Source organism: Pseudorasbora parva, chromosome 25 (genome assembly GCF_024679245.1).
Source record: "Pseudorasbora parva isolate DD20220531a chromosome 25, ASM2467924v1, whole genome shotgun sequence".
Taxonomy (NCBI): domain Eukaryota; kingdom Metazoa; phylum Chordata; class Actinopteri; order Cypriniformes; family Gobionidae; genus Pseudorasbora; species Pseudorasbora parva.
In genome coordinates, this window is record NC_090196.1 from 31,677,680 (window position 1) to 31,698,520 (window position 20,841).

Below are 20,841 nucleotides of genomic sequence, written 5' to 3' on the forward strand. Positions count from 1 at the left end.
ATTCCCACAAGGAGAAAGTGTGAAGGTTGATGGTCTTCGCAGAGATCTGGACCAGTGCTTATCTCCTTATATAAATTCAAATGCAATTCAAATATTGTGTTTTCAATTCACTTTAGTCATTTCAAAATAATTATAACGGCCATTTTGCGCACAAGGTACGTGCAAAAACAATCACGCAGCATGCTGCCTATAAAGAAGCGGATCACATTATTATTCATAGGTATTTGAGTGCAAAGTGTGGGTCTAGAAAAAATACATTTTTCACGTTTGAATAAACTCTGATGCATATGATATCGTAGCATATGTGAGTAGTAGCATTCAGTTATCATCTAAGAAATAAAAAATATATTAGTTATTATATATTTATACAACAGTTCTTTCTGGTTCTCGAATCTGTTTGGCTGAGCCAACTGTTTCACAGTTTGTATCACTCCGCATGCAACATTTCTCAGAAATGTTTGGGGTTAGTTCGGCAGTTTTCAAAAATCGTCATTTTATAGTCTAATTGGTTAATAAACTAAAACTCTAGTGTGCATGTATAAAATCAGTCATCATGACACAATTTAATTGTGCCCACGCAGAGTCAGCTGGCATTGGTGTTGACGTCACTAATGAGCTCGCACTTTTAGCCAATCAAAGATCAGCAAGGCAGATGTGCTTATTCATGATTGACAGGTTAGCGCCATATATTGTAGCATTCAAGTGACCGCTATGCCAAAGTGGCATAAATATACAGTAAGTTGTACAGTAAAGAGTGGGAGAGTGATCCAACTCTCAAACGTGGATTACACCTGTGACTCCAAGACTCTTTATAAATATAACCAACTATGAGAGCACAGTTGAATGACTTGAATTGTAATCGAATATGGGATATGACTCCTGTCCATGATCATGTGAACACTGACCAGGACATCTGCAACTTTTTAGACCATCTAGACTGCGCTCTACTAGTCCCTGACAGCTGCTGAAAGAGGTTTGAATCAACGATTAATCAGTTGAATCAATCACATGAAAGATGTTCGCGTTCTGTCAAAGCGCAACACAAAGGTAAAAGAGCATTATTGTTATTTTTTTGTTTGCGGATTATTGTACAGTTTCAAAGAATGACGCATTTTGGCAGTGGTTTGTGCATGTGTGAAATGCCTGCTAACTTTGTTGCTTTCTCCGATCTCTTATATTGGGTACTTTCTGCACTTAAATTAGCTTATTCTCCAGGCCGTCAGCGTCCGTTCAGCGCTCGTGTACCCACTGAGAACAGCTTCATCTCGGCCAGTTTTTCGTGAATTAGCCACTGGCTTTTACTGTATGAAGACAGTGGTTAAACATGAGATAATTCATTTGGGATATATCAAACTGGAAACTGATTTTGGTTAAGGAGAAAATTAAGTTTGATAAAATAGGATCTTAAATCCTGTATGGCCAATAAAGCACTGATTTTGTATGTTTGACTGAATTGTTTGCTTGTGTTTTATTTCCTACTGTCTATAATGGCTACTGTTGTTAATTTAAATATTGTTCAATAAATATGATTTTATAAAAATAATATGCTGTATTTAGTATTGAGATTATTAGGAGGTCCGTTAGTGATTGTCGTTTCGAATCCGGTGAAAGTTACATTATTACACCACTAGATTGCCTTTATGATATATATACAGCTATATCGCAGTGTGCAGATATTGCACTTATACAAAAGCTTGACTTGAAAATTGATATCCAGGTATAATTATGTCTACCATTAACCTCTAAAGTGTCACTGGCCCACCGGTGGGCCCATTTGCCACTGCATGTTTAAAACATGTTTTTCCTATATGTATCCTGATCTAATGTTGAACTATATATCATTCGAAAGCTTACGAACTCAAGATTCATCCTGGGCAAACCGCTTTGAAATCGGACCTTGCGTTACAATGGAAATGGTGCTCTAAATTATTCTAGCGGGCTCCCCCCCAAGTGGCGTCGTCATGTTTCAAATTTATTTAACTACTTTATAATAAAAACCTTTTCTAATCTTGACAAAACGCATAGCGTCAAAAAGGTCTGAGTCTCAGGGTTCTATATCTGCAAACTGTTTTGTGATATTTACACAAAAATATATACATTTGACAAAGGAAATTGCATTAAAAAAAATCAATGGAATTTCAATGACACCCGGTGGCTATTTGTGGTACAACGCTTAAACAAAACCTCATGGGAACTTCAATTTTTGTGATATCAACTTCAAATTTGGAACAAATTTATTAGACATATGGCTTTGATTTGATAGTAATTTTAGAGTATAAATTATTTTGTAACATATTTTATATTAAATATCTAGTACGGTATATTTGATTTACAGTACATTTAAACTTCCATAACTTTTTAATACTTTAATTTGAAGTGATTTCACTTGAGCAATACTCTGCTGACTGTCTTCTCTAAAATGAGACCAAACGTATGTCTATATTCCAAAGCATTCTTGAATTGCAACCATTTAAGTTTGGATAGTGAATTTTCATGTATATTTTCAAAAAAGGGGGTGACACTTAAGGGGTTAAAATATGTGTAAACTCAACATATGAATACCTCTGAATCATCTTGCTGTAACTTATGCAATTTACAACATATTGTGTGTAACATCCAGCAGACAGCCATGAAACACAAGTCCCCTCAGCAGCTGCAGATGAGTTTATTTTAGACTTTTGTTTGATTGTGCTTTTTGTTCCCAGGGAGGGTATAATTTGGTGCATGAGCGCCTGAGGGGGTGAAAAATACCCCTGCATAATTAAAAGGACACAAACGAAGGGAGCATATTGATTAATTCATGATGAAGATTCAAAGAGATCAGATTAAACAGTGTTTGATCATAAAGAATTGGCTGTTAAAGATGCAACACTAATCCATCTGCCTCAGCAACTGACTCCACATACGCTTAAATTATGAACTTTACTGACGTCTGAAATAGTGTGGAAGTAGTTGATTGTGTTGTACAGTTGACAAGGTAGTTTATTCTGAAAGAATTCTGTTGTGACATATCAAAAAAAAAAAATGGACATGTTTTCATGTTTACAGAAAATACATAGATGCCTACACAACCTCTAAACAAACTGCATTAGTAGGAATAGTTTGAATGGAATTTAAAATGAATAGTTCCATAAAAAGTTATCAAAATTGCCATGCAGCTCTTTAACATTCAGCATGTCCTACTTGTATGACACTTCTTCCTACCGTCAGTTTTTTGCTAGTTTCAGCCTGTTAGTTAAATAGCAAATGCACTAGCGTCAGGTGTGTTCAGGAGCATTGTTGGTGCGTTGCTATTTTGAGGAACTGAAAACAACTGTGACCAACAAAAACCTGGCCTTAAGTCAATAGTGCAGTATTTTCATGTGTTGTTTAAATTAAAAGGGCGTGTTAGTAATGTGAGCCTATAGGCCGGAAGTTAGTTATTTTAGTCTATACATTTTAAAATATGGTTATTGTTCTTACACAAACGCCGTGTGGAGCAGTTATATGATGGATAAATGCACTTTTATGGACTTCATAAACGAGACAACAATTCACTGCTATTATAATACTTGGATTAGCCAGGACTTTTTTAATATAACTCTGTGTTCATCTGAAAGAAGAAAGTCATATATAAATTAGGCAAATTTAAATTTTGGGGTGAACTATCCCTTTAAAAGACGAGGTACAACCCTTTTGGACCATGCACCTGCCGTCGTTAAACTAGCAAGATTGGATTCAGACTAATTAACGCGTAAGTGCACCTGGGCCAAGCGCTTCAAACTATGCGCTCAGATGGTTAAAATATGGGCCATAGTATGAACTATAACGTGAAGATGTTTTAAAACATTAAACAGAAGTAGTCAATGCAAGGGTAAATGAGAACAGATAGCTTATTTTTAAGTTAAAAATCAAATGTGGACCACTCATTTCATCATTAGAGCATTTATAATAAGTTATTCTTCAAATGAGCCATAATGGAGTCATTATGTTATTAGGCTGTGGATGTTTTACACAACGCTAGAATAGGTTTGAGAATAATTAAAGCTCAAATAGATCACGATATGCGCGCTGTCAGCTTTGGCCCTCTGTAGCCCAGCTTCCACATATTCTTGATAAATAACAGAGATTCTAGCCCAGATTGCTGTCATGATAGTCCTAGTTTATATCCAGAGTTTGCCATAAATCCCTGAGTTTCCAAACACGGCCTCGGTTATGGAGAAGGAAAGGAGGAAACAGCGATTGCGTGCTGTCATAATTTGTAACTATGACATTAACCTCACACTTCCACATGTATAAATTGTTTCTGTACATTTTGGAAGGTATTTTTGGGATGACATTTTTTGGGTAAGCATTGAAAGGGATTCTGAAATCCACTGCCGCTCCAATATACGTATATATACCTCATAATTGATATTTATCCTACATTATTATAATGAATCTTTCCAGTTATGATTTTCCTTTCTGTTTCTTGTTTTCTAAAGTGTGTATTTGGTCTCTGAGGAGTGACTGAGGGTCTGGCCTAGAGATGTGTGATGTGTCACGAAACACTTGCAACAAGGTCGTGTGTTTTTGAGGCATCACACACCCCTAACATGTCAGGAGCGCAAAAACAGTGTTTGCTCACTTAGCCCGGCTTCCGGATATGAAATGTGGATTTATCTTTCATTTAATATATTATATTTTATTAATCTTATATTTCCTTTTACTGAAACACTAAAGAGTCAACATTAATATTGCCTGTGCTATTGTCTGTACGCACATGTTATCAGTATGCTTTGGAGAAATGTCTTGTTTATAATTAGTTAAGATATTCTCAACCTTGGAGGAAACCAATATATGGAAGATATTCTCTGGAGTTTGTGTGTGTGTGTGTGTGTGTGTGTGTGTGTGTGTGTGTGTGTGTGTGTGTGTGTGTGTGTGTGCAGGGGTGTAGCACCAATTTTTGGGCCCTGGGTACAAACCATCTTGCTGGGCCCCCGTACCATGTATGTGTATGTATAGAAAACTGACTTCTAAGGCCCCCCCCCTGCCTCGGGCCCTGGTTACTCAGTACCCTTTATCCCCCCAGTCCCACGCCCCTGAGTGTGTGTGTGTGTGTGTGTGTGTGTGTGTGTGTGTGTGTGTGTGTGTGTGTGTGTGTGTGTGTGTGTGTGTGTGTGTGTGTGTGTGTGTGTGTGTGTGTGTGTGTGTGTGTACCAGATTTGTGCAGGCCTAATGTTGGAGATGGACATTTCTGCAGACGACATCAGACTTGAAGGCGCCTTTCTGTGGCCTATGAGGTCAATGTGATATAATTCTGGTTATGGAGCGATAACTTGTCTACCTAGTTTGGCGATATGTGCTCCTGTCTGTCTTTGTGTGGAAAGTTGCTTACATTGCATTTTATCTGAGCCAATCAGAATGATGTGGATAGACCTTGAAAACGGTATAACTGTTGGGACAATTGTATGTACGATAGGGCGAGGCAACGAGACGGTGAGAGAGGGAGCGCGGCCAACAAACTCCTTGTGAGACTTGAAGCTGGCTTCTGCTGTTAAAACTGCAAACTATTCTTAAGTAAATTTTGTATTTCATTTAAAAACACTCATGACTCTTGGTCTTGGTTCATAAACTGTTAACCCCTTACAGCATCTTAAGTGATATTAAGCTGTATTTGTTGCTCACAATGGCCCTCATTTATCAATCTTGCTTGGAAACGGGCGTATATGTTGGCGTAAGCAATCCAGGTGTACGCAATACCTGCCCTTGATAAATGCCGCGGCTGAAAACGGTCGTCATTAGAATAACACGCCCCTATACAGGGAGTGCAGAATTATTAGGCAAGTTGTATTTTTGAGGATATATTTTATTATTGAACAACAACCATGTTCTCAATGAACACAAAAAACTCATTAATCTCAAAGCTGAATATTTTTGGAAGTTTTAGTTTTTAGTTTTAGCTATTTTAGGGGGATATCTGTGTGTGCAGGTGACTATTACTGTGCATAATTATTAGGCAACTTAACAAAAAACAAATTTATACCCATTTCAATTATTTATTTTTACCAGTGAAACCAATATTTTACATTTACATTTACATTTATGCATTTGGCAGACGCTTTTATCCAAAGCGACTTACATTGCATTCAAGCTACACATTTTTTACATTATTGTCAGTTCTTGCTTTCCCTGGGAATCGAACCCATGACTTTGGCGTTGCTAGCGCCATGCTCTACTGGTCGAGCTACAGGAAAGCCAATATAACATTAAATATACATTTCTGACATTCAAAAACCAAACAAAAACAAATCAGTGACCAATATAGCCACCTTTCTTTGCAAGGACACTCAAAAGCCTGCCATCCATGGATTCTGTCAGTGTTTTGATCTGTTCACCATCAACATTGCGTGCAGCAGCAACCACAGCCTCCCAGACACTGTTCAGAGAGGTGTACTGTTTTCCCTCCTTGTAAATCGCACATTTGATGATGGACCACAGGTTCTCAATGGGGTTCAGATCAGGTGAACAAGGAGGCCATATCATTAGATTTTCTTCTTTTATACCCTTTCTTGCCAGCCACGCTGTGGAGTTCTTGGACGCGTGTGATGGAGCATTGTCCTGCATGAAAATCATGTTTTTCTTGAAGGATGCAGACTTCTTCCTGTACCACTGCTTGAAGAAGGTGTCTTCCAGAAACTGGCAGTAGGACTGGGAGTTGAGCTTGACTCCATCCTCAACCCGAAAAGGCCCCACAAGCTCATCTTTAATGATACCAGCCCAAACCAGTACTCCACCTCCACCTTGCTGGCGTCTGAGTCGGACTGGAGCTCTCTGCCCTTTACCAATCCAGCCACGGGCCCATCCATCTGGCCCATTAAGACTCACTCTCATTTCATCAGTCCATAAAACCTTAGAAAAATCAGTCTTGAGATATTTCTTGGCCCAGTCTTGACGTTTCAGCTTGTGTGTCTTGTTCAGGGGTGGTCGACTTTCTGCCTTTCTTACCTTGGCCATGTCTCTGAGTATTGCTCACCTTGTGCTTTTGGGCACTCCAGTGATGTTGCAGCTCTGAAATATGGCCAAACTGGTGGCAAGTGGCATCTTGGCAGCTGCACGCTTGACTTTTCTCAGTTCATGGGCAGTTATTTTGCGCCTTGGTTTTTCCACACGCTTCTTGCGACCCTGTTGACTATTTTGGATGAAACGCTTGATTGTTCGACGATCACGCTTCAGAAGCTTGGCTATTTTAAGACTGCTGCATCCCTCTGCAATATATCTCACTATTTTTGACTTTTCTGAGCCTGTCAAGTCCTTCTTTTGACCCATTTTGCCAAAGGAAAGGAAGTTGCCTGATAATTATGCACACCTGATATAGGGTGTTGATGTCATTAGACCACACCCCTTCTCATTACAGAGATGCACATCACCTAATATGCTTAATTGGTAGTAGGCTTTCCAGCCTATACAGCTTGGAGTAAGATAACATGCATAACGAGGATGATGAGGTCAAAATACTCATTTGACTAATAATTCTGCACTCCCTGTATATTCAAGTCTCCGCCTCCCCCACGCCCTCATTTTACGCCATGGATACACGGAAGACGGCAAAAGAAGCGAAACTTCTCCGACGTGGAGATCGGGCACGTCTCAATCATCTCACTAGTCCACTAGTCAGGGCACTGATTAGGACATAAGTCAATGGGCTGACTCCCTGATCAGTGCCCTAACTAGTGAGATGATTGAGACGCGCCCATCAAGACCATCAGGGAAGTGGAAAGAAGCTAAATTGTTTTATTTGAGAGTTTAAAGAGTGGGAATAAAGGCACCCACAAAAACAAAATGTGGACCTAAATTAAGAGTAGGCCTACTGTTAATAGTGTGGGGGTTGAGAAGCGCACTCCAGCTGTTTAAATAGCTATTTGGATGAGAAATTATCACAATGCATTATTTTACAGAACATGTTTTGAATCAATTACCATTTAATTTCGTACCACGGCACATGTAGGCTATTGGGGTGTACGATAGTGATGATGATGTGATGTGGAGTAGCCTACCATTCATTCACATTAATAACTGCATGACAATTTGTAAGATTCTTATTATTATGATTTTTATTATTAATGACGCTTATTGTTATTTAGAAGAAGAATGTCGTTATTATTTATTTTATTATTATTATTGTTTAAAAGAAGAAGAATGTCATTTTTATTATTTTGTCAGTCTGAATTATTTTCAGTCCCAGTCCGTGCGCAGCTCCCGGGCCAGGCGGGCATGAACCGTCAGGTAAAGCGCACAGGCTCGCGACTGGAGGAATGCATGCCTACAAATCAAAAGCTTTGGTATACTCACACAAATTAAACATTGAAGTCCATGTTGCACAAAAATAAACACTAAAGTTTATAATTACTATGTTGTTGTTGTTTTTTTACAGTGGGTCATAATATAGCATTTCCTTGTCAGTGCGTTTTGTGGTGTTAGGAATTGTTTTTCTGCGCATTTTTGCACTAACTCAAACGTGCGTACACCACTTCCTGAGCTGGCGTAGGATTTGAGCGTGCCGTACGCCAACGTCCATATTGATAAATCTCAAAGTCACCGTGGGTTTGGGTGTACGCAAGGTGTACGCTTTGGAAATTTTTTGTTTCAACATTTCTAGAATATTTCCTGTTGTTTTTGTTAAGACTGGGTTTTTAATCCCACAATAAAAGTTAATAAAGGCCCTCTGAAATGAAGTGGTTTGTGGAAGTTTGTGTATTTACAACTTTATAGTAGGGGTGTGACGAGACACTTATCTCACGAGACAAGACACGAGATTGGGTTCATGCGAACTTAACGAGACAAGGTTTTTTTATATAGTATTTTTAAGAAATTCATAATGATGAAATTCAAGACTAGAAATTAAAAATAGTTTGCAGGTGCATTTGAAATGTTTTAACTAATCGTCTTGTAGCCTAATGTATGTCATTTAATTTCTACTTTCTGAGTATGAATTAGGAAAGACAGCAGTACTATATTCTTTCCTGTATGCTTCTTTCTTTTCAGACCTTAGTGCACATGAGCTTCTTTTGACCCCCTAACTGAACTCCTCCCTACAAATTTATCATAGATATTAAGTGCAAACAATAACCATAAACAAAGTACTAAATATTCAAAGTGCAAATAGAGACACATTTTTTCTTCAAGTATGATAAAGAGCTAAGAGATGCAGACCGGGAACAGCCCACAAGAGCTGCTGTTTTGGAGATGCTCTGACCCAGTCGTCTAGCCGTCACAATTTGGCCCTTGTCAGACTCGCTCAAATCCTTTTTCCTGCTTCTAACACATCAACTTTGAGGACAAAATGTTCACTTGCTGCCTAATATATCCCACCCACTAACATGAGCCGTGATGAAGAGATAATCCGTGTTATTCACTTCACCTGTCAGAAGTAAATTGGTGTATACTATTTTTGTCTAAATTTTTCCATAGACCCAGCACTTTCTTCAGCCCCATTGTCCATCTATTCTAGAATGTTTCTGACTATCTTAATTATGGATGCTTTCAAATGTTTCCACCCATTTCTTCCTGCGCCTCTAGAATATTTCCGCCTGTGTTTGTTACGATCGTTCTAAGATTTTTCTGCATGTATTTGTTACAGCAATTCTCGAATGTTTCCGACTGTATTTATCATGGTTGTTCTCAGATGTTTTTGTTAGCCAGCTGTTGAATGCTTCGGCCAATATTTTAAGTACTCTCTGTCTGTATTTTAACAGCCATTTTTTAATAGTCCTGGCTGTATTTGAAATCAAATATAGAGTGTTTCCAGTCTTTTTCTGTTACTGACATTTTCAAATCTTTCAGACTGGAGCTAATGCTGGAGCTGTCGAGTGTGTGCCACCAGCCAACCCCACATCCTGGCTCCAGGGCTTCAGGAGGTTTGAAGAGGTGAAAGCACTCTGCATGGAAATGGATGTCATGATCAGCCCAGTTTGATGGAATATGAAAATATATTTTGTGAATGTATTGGATTCAGTATAGCGCCTAGGGGGACGCCCCAGTCCCAGATGAACGGGGGGAAAGAAACAGCCGTCAATTGAAAAGATAAAAAAGCAATCTTGTGCACCTGTAACCTTTAAGAGATATTTCTCTCTCTTTCTCTCTCAGAGATGCTTTAAGCAGTCGCTTGTAAGGCACGAGTCAAGGAACCAATATATGTGTGAATATGTGAAGGTGAATCACACAGAAGTCAAGCAGATTGAGAACAGTGTGTGTGTACATCTCACTGCCAAAGCTTCTTCAAGCATTTGACAGCAGTGTAGGTTAAAGAAGTCAAAGATCTGTTCAATTACTCACACATATATTTCTCTCATATCACTGATGGGTATTTGTTGAGATCGCTATGAAAATGAAGTAACCAAGGGCTTCATTTATGAGCAGAGCATTTATTTCTGTGTAAATTGTAAATTATTTTGCTGGAATGTTCCTCATGACAATGTAAAACAACTTAAAATACGCCATAATTTTTGGCCTCACAGACATGAAAGATTATGATTTTACAAACCATAAACTGTCTACGTTTATTTATGTACACTCAAAATAAAAACTAAATGTTGCGCATTTTGCTATATGCAAGATGACAACATTAGTTATAGCCGTAATTAAACTAAATTATACCTGTTCTGTCTTTATGCAGGATATATTCTCTGGTTCTGAGCATTTTAAAGCAGTTCCCACATGAGCGATTTATAGATTATCATGACAGAAAATGCTAATCAATGACTTGTAACTCTACCAGGGATGGAAATTAGCACCCGCCACCAGCCAAATGCAGGTGATTTTGAGTTGTGGCGGGTAAACTCGCTTCACCTACCGGCCACTGTGGCGGGTTAATAAAAATATCTACCGTTTCACCTCTTTGTAAACTTTGTTTCACGCATGCGAGTGCTGCTGCCGTATGTTCGAATATGAGCAGTATTTTTCGCCGTCATCATCACCCGGGTGTATGTAACGTTAGAGCCAGAAGGCCCGAATGAGGAGGACTCGCACGCGCTGAAAGAAGATTCTGTCTCTGTGCATCATCCGAAAGAGCGCTCTCAGCGCTCAAATATTGAGTTCTCTTTCAAGTCTTGCGCTTGAACGGACAAACTAACACAGAAAGTATGTCAACATGTCCATCTTGATGAGTATCCAAGCAGACATAGTCTGTATATGCCTTAAGAGAACTGTATACAGTCGAGAAAGTCTCAAAAGACGACGCATATCCTTGATTAGGTCTTAAAGGGGCAGTAGCCTGTACTGCTGTCTGTTTAATGTCAAACAAAAGATAAGGACATCACTCACTGCTCTTGATTGAATAGCTTTTGTAAGTTTAATAAGGATTAATCTTTAATTGAAACAGTTAAATATGCAGATATTTTACATTTGATTACTTTATTCAATTTCTGTACCTTTCTGCAGGCCAGTAGGCCTGTACTTTAGCTATTACACATGAGTGCGGTCAAGTTAAACATTTTATATTGAATTTTATTTTATACTGTGCATTGTTGCAATGTGCTAAATAAATATTTGCATAACTTGTAATTTAATTATTATTTGAAACTTTAATATTAATTTATGCAATTGCAATGCTTTGATTTTTAGTAAAGTTACACAGTCATAGCAATAAATGCAATGGTACTAATAATTGGCATCATTTCTTTTGGCATTTCGGTTTTTGGCCTTGGTATCCCCTCTTTTGGTTTTGGCCAAGAATTTTGATTCCGTTGCATCCCTACTGACAATGTTCTGCTCGGTATGTCATCAACACGCTTCAGAAGATGCCAAAACTAATAGTTTCATTGATGGGACTAAAAACCTAAAACTGGAAGCCATAAAAGACCACGAATCATCCAAATGCCACATCCAGGTAAAAAGCGCACAGATCCCTACTAATTTAATGAAATGTACATCAGTTCATGGTTTGTGTGTGTATAAGAGAAAATGTCAGCATTTCATTGAGACTTGAGATTAAATAAACTGCTTATGTATTATATACTACTGCTTGTATAATATAATTTTCACGTGCAGTTACACATTGTCAGTTAAAAACAAGAAAGTGGCTGGTAAAAAGATTAAGTGGCTGGTAGATTTTAAAATCCACCAGCCACAGTGGCGGGTGGACAAAAAAGTTAATTTCCATCCCTGAACTCTACCCTGTCTCATTCTACATGCTGTCCCTTCATGAGTCTCCCCATCATTGTCCGACTCCAGTTTAAACATAAAAGGCTGAACAGTTTGTAAGGTATTTAGAGCTGCTAAAACAAGCTCTTGACGCTTTGTCCTCTTCTTGAAAGGGGACCAGAAGCTCATTTGCATTTAAAGGGACATACAAAAAAACTGCATGTTTTTGCTCACCCTCAAAAGTTTACAATTTTAATATGCTATAAAAAATCATCTGTGGGGTATTTTGAGATAAAACTTCATTTACACGCTCTGGGGACATCAGAGACTTATTTTACATTTTGTAAAAAGGGGCATTATAGGACCGCTTTTAAAGGATTGGTTAGTTTAGAGAAAAAATCTCATAGACTCACCATCATGTCATCCCAAACTCGTATGCTGTTATTTTTCTGTGGAAAAGAAAAAAATATTTTTTTTTTAAATTCATTGGACAGTTCATAGTGACCAAGGCTATCAAGTTTCAAACGGGACAAAAAAACACCATTAAAGTATAATAAAAGTAGTTCATACAATCTGTGTTCTATTATACAAGTCTACTGAAGTCAAATGAAAGCTTTGCAAAGCTGGTTTTCACAGAAAATATTCCCCACTATGGAAACTCTGAAATCTCATTTACATTTTCATCTAAAAAAAATGCTTAATATCATTGAATGTCGGGAGGGTGAATATTAAATAATGACTAATAATTTATTAAATAATGAATAATTTCTGGGTGAACTGTTCCTTTAAGAAGAGATGTATCCGAGACTCACTAGATGTATTTAGGACATCTCTGGTAATACTCTCGAAGATAATAACCTTTCACAGCACGCCACACGATACATAACCTTATCAAGACCTTCCGTTTACAGCTGACTGAATGTGATTTAATCTGTCTCTCACCAGGTCAGGACTCAAAGGGTTTAACTTATTAAACCAAACAACCTGCAATCAGAGAAGCATCATTGTACATTCTGTTTGAATATGAGCCAAGCAGAAAGCAATCTGTGCCTCAAGACTGCATTAAACAAACCAATCTGCTATTGTACAGACCACAATTTCAAACATAATCCAAGACTATCCTTAAAGACCAAAGGGCAAAGTTGACATATTTTGTTGGAGTAGAACCTAATAGCCAGTAATCAATATGATCTGGGGGGGGGGTTTCTGAACAGGAAAGTCTGTAAATTTTGTATGGCAGATATAATCTTTTTAATTAATTTTGTTTGGACAGACAAAAAATAGTGCGGATCGGGCCGCATTTTTCTGTCCGAGCCCGGCCCGCGTCCGACAGAGCAGTAACCGAAACCGACCCAAGCCTGACAGGCATTAAAATATTTATGTCCGAACCCGAACCGAGCCCGACAGGCATTAAAATATTTATGTCCGAGCCCGACAGTTAAAATCTTTTTTTTCCCCTCATATACTAATGACACGTACGTTTGTTTGTGTGGAAAGCCAGCTTTTATTAAGCAACTGCGCATCAGCTCGCCCATGGGGCAACAAACGTTACACAGAGCCCAATCAAATAGCCAACTGAAATAAAATGAACAAAGGTCTGCTAAAAATGGCCCAAGCTAACAGAACAAAACATTAACGTAACACAATTGAAATGCTTATTGAAATGAAAGTCATCTTACCAATTTTCTCAAACTGTATGGTTCCTAAACTGCAACATGGGATCTACTTACATAATCTATCCATCAAAGTTTAGGCTTATCAAGGTTATGCAGAAAAAGGATTGCATCAACTGTGGATTTCTTCAAGGCTGTCCTGCTGCCAGCAGCTGAAGTTGCGCTCACTGGAATGACAGGGATGCCGCGGGCAATGTGCACGCACGTGTTGCGCGTTGTTGTCACGGCGACATAAACAAATTTCCGCATGCAGGAAGACGGATGTTAGGGTAATATTTTACATTTATTTCAATCACAAAATCAAACCATTGCATAAAGTTAAACAGGCCCATTGGCTACTTGCATAATAAGCAGTTTTAAATTTAAAAGGTTCAATGTCTTATTGCACTGACGTGACCGAGCCGGACCCGAACCCGAACGTCATTTCTAAATATCTGTCCGAACCCAGCCCGACCCGTTGGGTACCGTCGGAACCCGTCGGGCTCGGGTCGGGTATCCATCCTCTAACACGATACATGTTACAAGTTACATCCTCTACACTACATAAAATATTGGGTTATTTTTTCAACCCAAATCCTGGGTTGAGCTTTTGTTATGTGTGAGCTTGAAAGCTCGATGTGAACTCAATGTACTTCCTTTTCTCATCAGATCGGAAAAGTGTTTATTTTCATTAAAAATGAAGAACATATTTGAAAAGTGGAAATAAAGCGTCTAACGTTTGTTGTAACCGCTGCTCATGTTTTGTATGTGGACAGGTTGTAGCTACAGTTTTGGTTTATGTAAAAAGTGACAGTCAAATGTAGGCAATGAATTAAAAACTATATAAAAACATGCTATACTATAAAATATGATCGAGAAAAAAAAGGAATTATTGTGCATGTGTAACCCCTCCTGTTCAAACTGCCTGCTGCAAGCGAGACTCGAACTCGGGTCCGCCTGCATGAAAGTCGCACGCTCTAACAAGGAGGCTAAAGGCTGCAATTAGGGCTGCACGTTTTCAAGTTTTTCATTAACCGTTAACCGAGGCCCTTGGCGGTTAATACTCGGTTAACCATAGTGTACGTCAGGGTTATTATTTTTAGTTTATTAATTTGACGAACGCCATCTCCGTAGTGAACGCGTCTATAGAAAGAAATGCACATCATGGATTACATAATCAGAGAGTAGCCTATTTCTTTTCGTTTTAAATTGTTAAAAGACATTTCAAGCTTTCTTAAGATATATTTCATGTCTGTGAGGCCTACGCTGAGTTTCGTTAAATTAGGATGAGATGCGCTCCAGTTCACGAGCAATGCAAGTGGCCGCGAGGGCGCCTGCATGATAAGGGCATGTAGTAAAATATGCAGCCAAGAACGATTCACACAGCGTTTGACTCGCGCGGCTGAGCCTCTCCCGGCAGAGAGTTCAAGCATCTGTGGACTCGTTCCTTCAGCTCTGGCCATCTTGCTTTCAGTCCGCGATTAGCTTTTTTTGTTCTCTTCATTACAGTTAAAGTAACCTCTGCTTTTCTCTAGTCCCTCACAAGTTTCTCACTTCAAACTTTCTTTCTTCTGCTCCGTTATGCACAGCGTGCGCGGCTCGCGCTCTGCTTCTGCCCTAATGCGACTTATAGTCCAGTGCGACGCATGTTATTTTCCTCTTCATGACGCATTTTTTGACTGATGCGACTCATACTCCGGAGCGACTTATAGCCTGAAAAATGCGGTAAGCACTGCATTGCAATACTTACATTTTGCCCCGTCACTCTCATTTTTAAAGTGCTCCCACCACGCTCTACTTTTCTTTGCCCGCTTCATGTTAGAAAGCTGGTCATGACTTCTTCTTGTGGATATTACAAATGTCTGGGAGCGCTCTGGCGGTCTCTATTGGTGCAAAAATATATTACAACTAAATTCAAAGCACGTCATTGACGCCACTTAACCGAGCAAAATGTTTCACTCGGTTACGCAATTTTTAACGGTTAATCGGTTAACCATGGACACCCCTAGCTGCAACCTCTAGCGACAGATTCTAGAGCAGGGGTCTCAAACTCAAATTACCCTGGGGCCACTGGAGGGAGACTCTGGGTCAGGCTGGGCCACATCAAATTTTCAACAAAAAAATAAAAATAAAAAATAAGAGCACAACTGATCCACTCTTCTCACTCTTTATTATTAACAGTTCTTCAACATGAATGTTTCTTCTGAACATGAACATTCCTTTCTGAACATGAATGGTTCATATAGGCTTCTTTTGCCTACTCGTGTTTTATATATATATATATTGAGATTTTTGGATCTGGTTATCCTTTGTCCTTCGCACCTTTCTATTACCAACAGGTGTGGGATGGTAATTGTGTACTAATAAATATGGCCAAAAGAAATTAAATCATTATGTAATACTGAAATAATAAGTGTTTTTATTTTTATTTAACATAATAGACTATTTCAAAGCAAGGCCATAACCAGGTCAAACAGAACAGTGAATGAAATTCTAGGTCTAATTCTAGTTGGGAAATAATAAATTTGCAAAAAATATTTGCATTAATTGTTGTCAAATATATTATAAGTCCCGAGATTCTTCACATCAGTGAATAAATACGTACATCCTCTGCTTATATTTGAGTTCCTCAGTGGTCTAATAGTAGACTTTTAGTAAATCGTCTCAAATATTCAGAGTTCTAATCCGCTCATATAGCTTTTTTTCATTAAAATGTTCATCAATGATTGTATATTAAGAGCATGGAAACGTTGCATTTTGTGTGTGTGCAATTTAGTTTTTTGATTTCACCGGAAAGAATAGTCTCTCTCCGCAACGGCATTATGCGATAAATTTACGTGCTCGTCTGTGTGTGTGTGTGTGTGAAGACTGCACGAGCATGTGCGCGAAGCCAAAAGAGAATCTAAATCCTGCCTACTTTGATTTGATTGGCCATTTTTAGCTCTGTTAAACTATATTCATTTCGACTGTCTGATCAGCCTCTGTTCATGTCAATCACGCGGTGTCAACCAATTATACTGCATGAGAGAGGGCCGAGCTAACTTTCTCATATGCACACACACATACACACACACGAAGTGAGGCATAAAGCGCCGAGAGTTTGAGACCCCTGTTCTAGAGCATCTCTCGAGGTCAGAGGAGTGAGGTTTACTCGCACAGTGACTATTAGCTGGCCTCTGTTACACACAGAGTTTTTTTTTTTAAAGTTAATCCGTAGACATTAATTAAAGTATGATGTAAAACAATAAGCGAGTATTATAGTAAAAAAAATAACTTTGCTGGGTTAACCCACATTGCAGGTTATAAAATATATTAAAAATACATATATTTCCTGCCTAAATATATATATATAATAAAAAAGGCAGGAAATACATGTAAAAACAAGGAATGATCACTGAGTTCCTTAGTGACTTCTTGGCATGTTTCACACTTTCTTCCCACCTCATGATTTGCAATTTGTCACACGTTAGATTTTAATGTATCACACATGCCACATCGTCTCATCTCCGTCTCTCTCACTCGCTCACCATTCATATAAAGGTGCTGCTATACTTGCCTTCATTACAGCTCCAACAAGCCCAGGTTCCCATCAAGCTGAGATATATAATTAACACACAGATCAGTGAGGAGACGGGCAGAGGGCGCCGCAGCCACTAATGATTCCAGAGAGGCTTTCTTTCACTAGACAAAAAAAGACATTGGACAACGTTTGGATAATTGAGAGCTATGGTATATCAACACACACTTACAAGCAAAGATCTTATCTTATCTTATCTTCGCTATCAAAATCTAGTGTTCTGTATTTTGCGTACGTGAGTTTTTGTTGTAGATGGCTATTATAAAAAAAAGAAAGAAAAAAGTGTACTGTGCTAATTAATTGAGATTTCTTACAGCTCTTACAGGTTGTTGGCCTTGTTTGTTTCGTTGCTTCTATTGCTCTCCCCTTTTTTGTAAGTCGCTTTGGATAAAAGCGTCTACTAAATGATTAAATGTAAATGTAAATGCAAAGATTAAAGCAGTTACCTCAAAATTAAAATTCATCCTTTTGACGATGTTCTAATGACCTTTTCTGTTTTTTCTTCTTCTGTGGGGCACAAAAGAAGATGTTAGGACAAATGTTTACTCTGCTTTTCAACATGACAAACTTATTTAAATGAATGAACATGAAATAACTTTAATTTCTGGCTGAAATAGCACTTTAATGAGTGGCTTATTTTGTGTTGCCTGTTTGTTTGACACTGCCGAACAGCAATTTACAGCATCTCTGTGATCATTATAGCCAGATTAATGGCCGTTTGAGCAGGTCCAGTGTTCGTAATCAGGGGCAAACACTGGAGGCCGATGATGAATTATTAATACCTCCATGCTGAGATGGCATCGTGTGTGTGTGTGTGTGTGTGTGTGTGTGTGTGTGTGTGTGTGTGTGTGTGTGTGTGTGTGTGTGTGTGTGTGTAAAAGTATGTTTTTATCTCTGATTCTGTTCTAACATAACTCCTGTATGAAATCGGTTAAGCCGTCCGTTTCCTCCTGCAGATTTGCTCGTAATCGTTTTCGCCAGGCCTCGTCCAGCCTCTTTGATATACCTTTAATCAGCCGTTAGTTAAATTGTGAGGAAATCCTCACTCGTACCCCCATCAGACCAGTATCAAAGGCATCCTACGACAGCTCCCACCCTAAGAGAAAAACGTGTTGAAACGAAACTATTAGTGAGGAATATTTCAGGAAAGCAGGCATATCACAAAGATCAAAGAGGCGACTTTGAGAGAGAAAAAAACACGTATGCAGCAAAATACAAGATCTTCTAAGCTCTGGGAACTTGAAGTTCACACACTTTGTGCTCTCCAATGGCACTTTCTGTTTTAACAGGATTAGTGGTTAATTGAAGTATCAAATGTTTGCCTAATGTTTCTACAAATATAAAATTAGAATAGAGTTTGGTAAGAAATGTTGAAGTTCATCTTGAGATTTTGTATGGGCCTAGTCAGGGCCTAGCATTGCTACACCTGCCAATGGACGGTGACTAAATAAAATTTACCGGTCATTAAAATCAGACTAATTCTTATTAAAGTAACAAATGTTATTCAGTCAAGAGCAGTTAGTGATTAGTTTTTGTCTTTTGCTGTTTGATCAAAAACAGACAGAAGCAGGAATATTAGGCTGCTGTCCCTTTAAGAGCTAATGCACGTTTCCAATACACTGTTACACGCTGTTTTATTCCTCAACTGTTTACATTCAGTTAAAGGGGTAGTTCACCCAAAATTTAAAATGATCCCATAATTTACTCGCTCTCAAGCTTGGCTCTCTAATTTACCTGACTTTCCTCTTTCAACCAAACACATTCAGAATTATATTAAATATCCTGGCTCTTCCAAGCTCCAAGCAATAATGGGCGTGAATGGTATCTTATATTTTTTTGAAGCCCAAAAATGTGTATCCATTCATCATAAAAGCAGGGCTTGACAGATTAGCACTTGTCCGGGACAAGAAGGGGTGGGCAATATCTCGATATTTAAAATATATTGAGATATTTTTTTAACTCAATATGGATTTTGACATATCGTATATATCGATATATTGTTTATATTTAATTCTGATTCCGCCACTTTGCTTGTTTGCCTTCTGTGTGCTGTGCTCACCCCCGCTCGCGCACCCCGCCTCGTTGCTTTAGTTCCCCCTCCCCTCGCATGTTGTCTCATTGAGCACGGCGGCGTCCGCAAACAGGTTAGGATTATTTATCATATTGGCAAGCACGTGCGTTGTTTAAGACTCAGTTAAGAGACCATGATTTTCCTTCTATCACAGCTGCTTGCGAAAATTCATAAAGAAATATTAATGTTCATCATAGTTCAAATCACAAGTTTCACCCACAGTCAGGGATTGACACAATTAGTGCGAGACGCACTTATGATTTTCTTTATGATTTGTGTCTAACAACTGATCGCATTTTTCGGTTAAAATGTCAAAATGATCGCATATTATTTAAAAAAGTGTAGCAATATCATCATTATTATTTTGTCAGCTTTATCACGGGATTATGATGAATATGTCTATTCATGTTTTAATCAAGAGGGAAATACGAGACATCCTGGGTGTCCTATGACACACATTGCTCTTCTGTAAGTTGTACTGTGGCCTATCATATAACCTACTTTCTGACATTCATATTTTGTTCTGTAACTGGAAAAGAAGTGAATATCGGCTCATGTGTACATGAACTGCATGTCACTCAGTCAGTAAAGAGCGTTTTTAGTAAAGAGCGTGACATCTAGGCCTATTGTTTGAATTTTGATACAAATTTAACAGGAAGTGGTGTTATGACAAAATCAGTTTATTTATATCTCAGTCATCTTTCTGCAAAATGCTTAGCCTAGAAATCTAGACGCACCCTAGCGACAGCAAATTTAATCTGCCCGCAAGTGTCGTCTAGGAACTCTCAATACCCTTCTGAGCTGTGTTCCTCAAAACCTGGACGGCCCAATCACATGTATAGAGTCGGCGGGCGGGGCCATAATGACGACGGCCGAGTTGCGTTTGCGTGCTTCTAGTAAACACAGAAACTGGCGAACGGCGGTCTTTCGAATCAGCTTTGACCGCGACTCAGGAAGACTTGGAGTTAAGCTTTTCTCTGAGAAAAGAACAAAGAACGGGACTGAAGCCATTCTTAAGAAGGGAAGATGTGTTCGGAGTTTTGCCGACCGGATACGCCGAATGTTTAATCTATCAGCGAGCTCTGTTTAACCTTCGTTGCTCTGGTTGGTGTAGCGCTATCCTATCGCGTGCAGAGGGAGTTTGAAAGACAACCGTTTATCCGCCCCTCAGATTGAGATTGTCAATGGTGAGTTTCCAGACCAAAAATCTTGATGTGGGTCTGGCTTGTTAGGCTACAAAATGCTAACTGTTTACTTTAACTGTAAAAAAAGGGAGTATTTGATTTATCTTTTGAAAGCATGAAATGAATTAAAAGAAGGCTGTATGTATTATTTATTTTATTTTACAGTTAAATTATTATTATTTATGTAATCAGGGAGTTTTTTTATGTCGCAAAAGCACTTTGTTTTTTTCCTGTAAAGATATCGAGATATATATCGTA

The 20,841-nt window shown here is 38.6% G+C and overlaps 1 long non-coding RNA gene across 1 annotated transcript; it reads right to left on the minus strand.

Moving 5' to 3' along the window:
• Positions 1 to 12,522: 12,522 nt before the first annotated feature.
• On the minus strand, positions 12,523 to 18,426 carry LOC137065182 (uncharacterized). Its single transcript, XR_010901599.1, has 4 exons — positions 18,335 to 18,426; positions 17,775 to 17,835; positions 17,308 to 17,432; positions 12,523 to 12,548 (listed from the first exon to the last, which is right to left on the minus strand). It is a non-coding gene; the product is annotated as an uncharacterized lncRNA (long non-coding RNA).
• Positions 18,427 to 20,841: the final 2,415 nt, after the last annotated feature.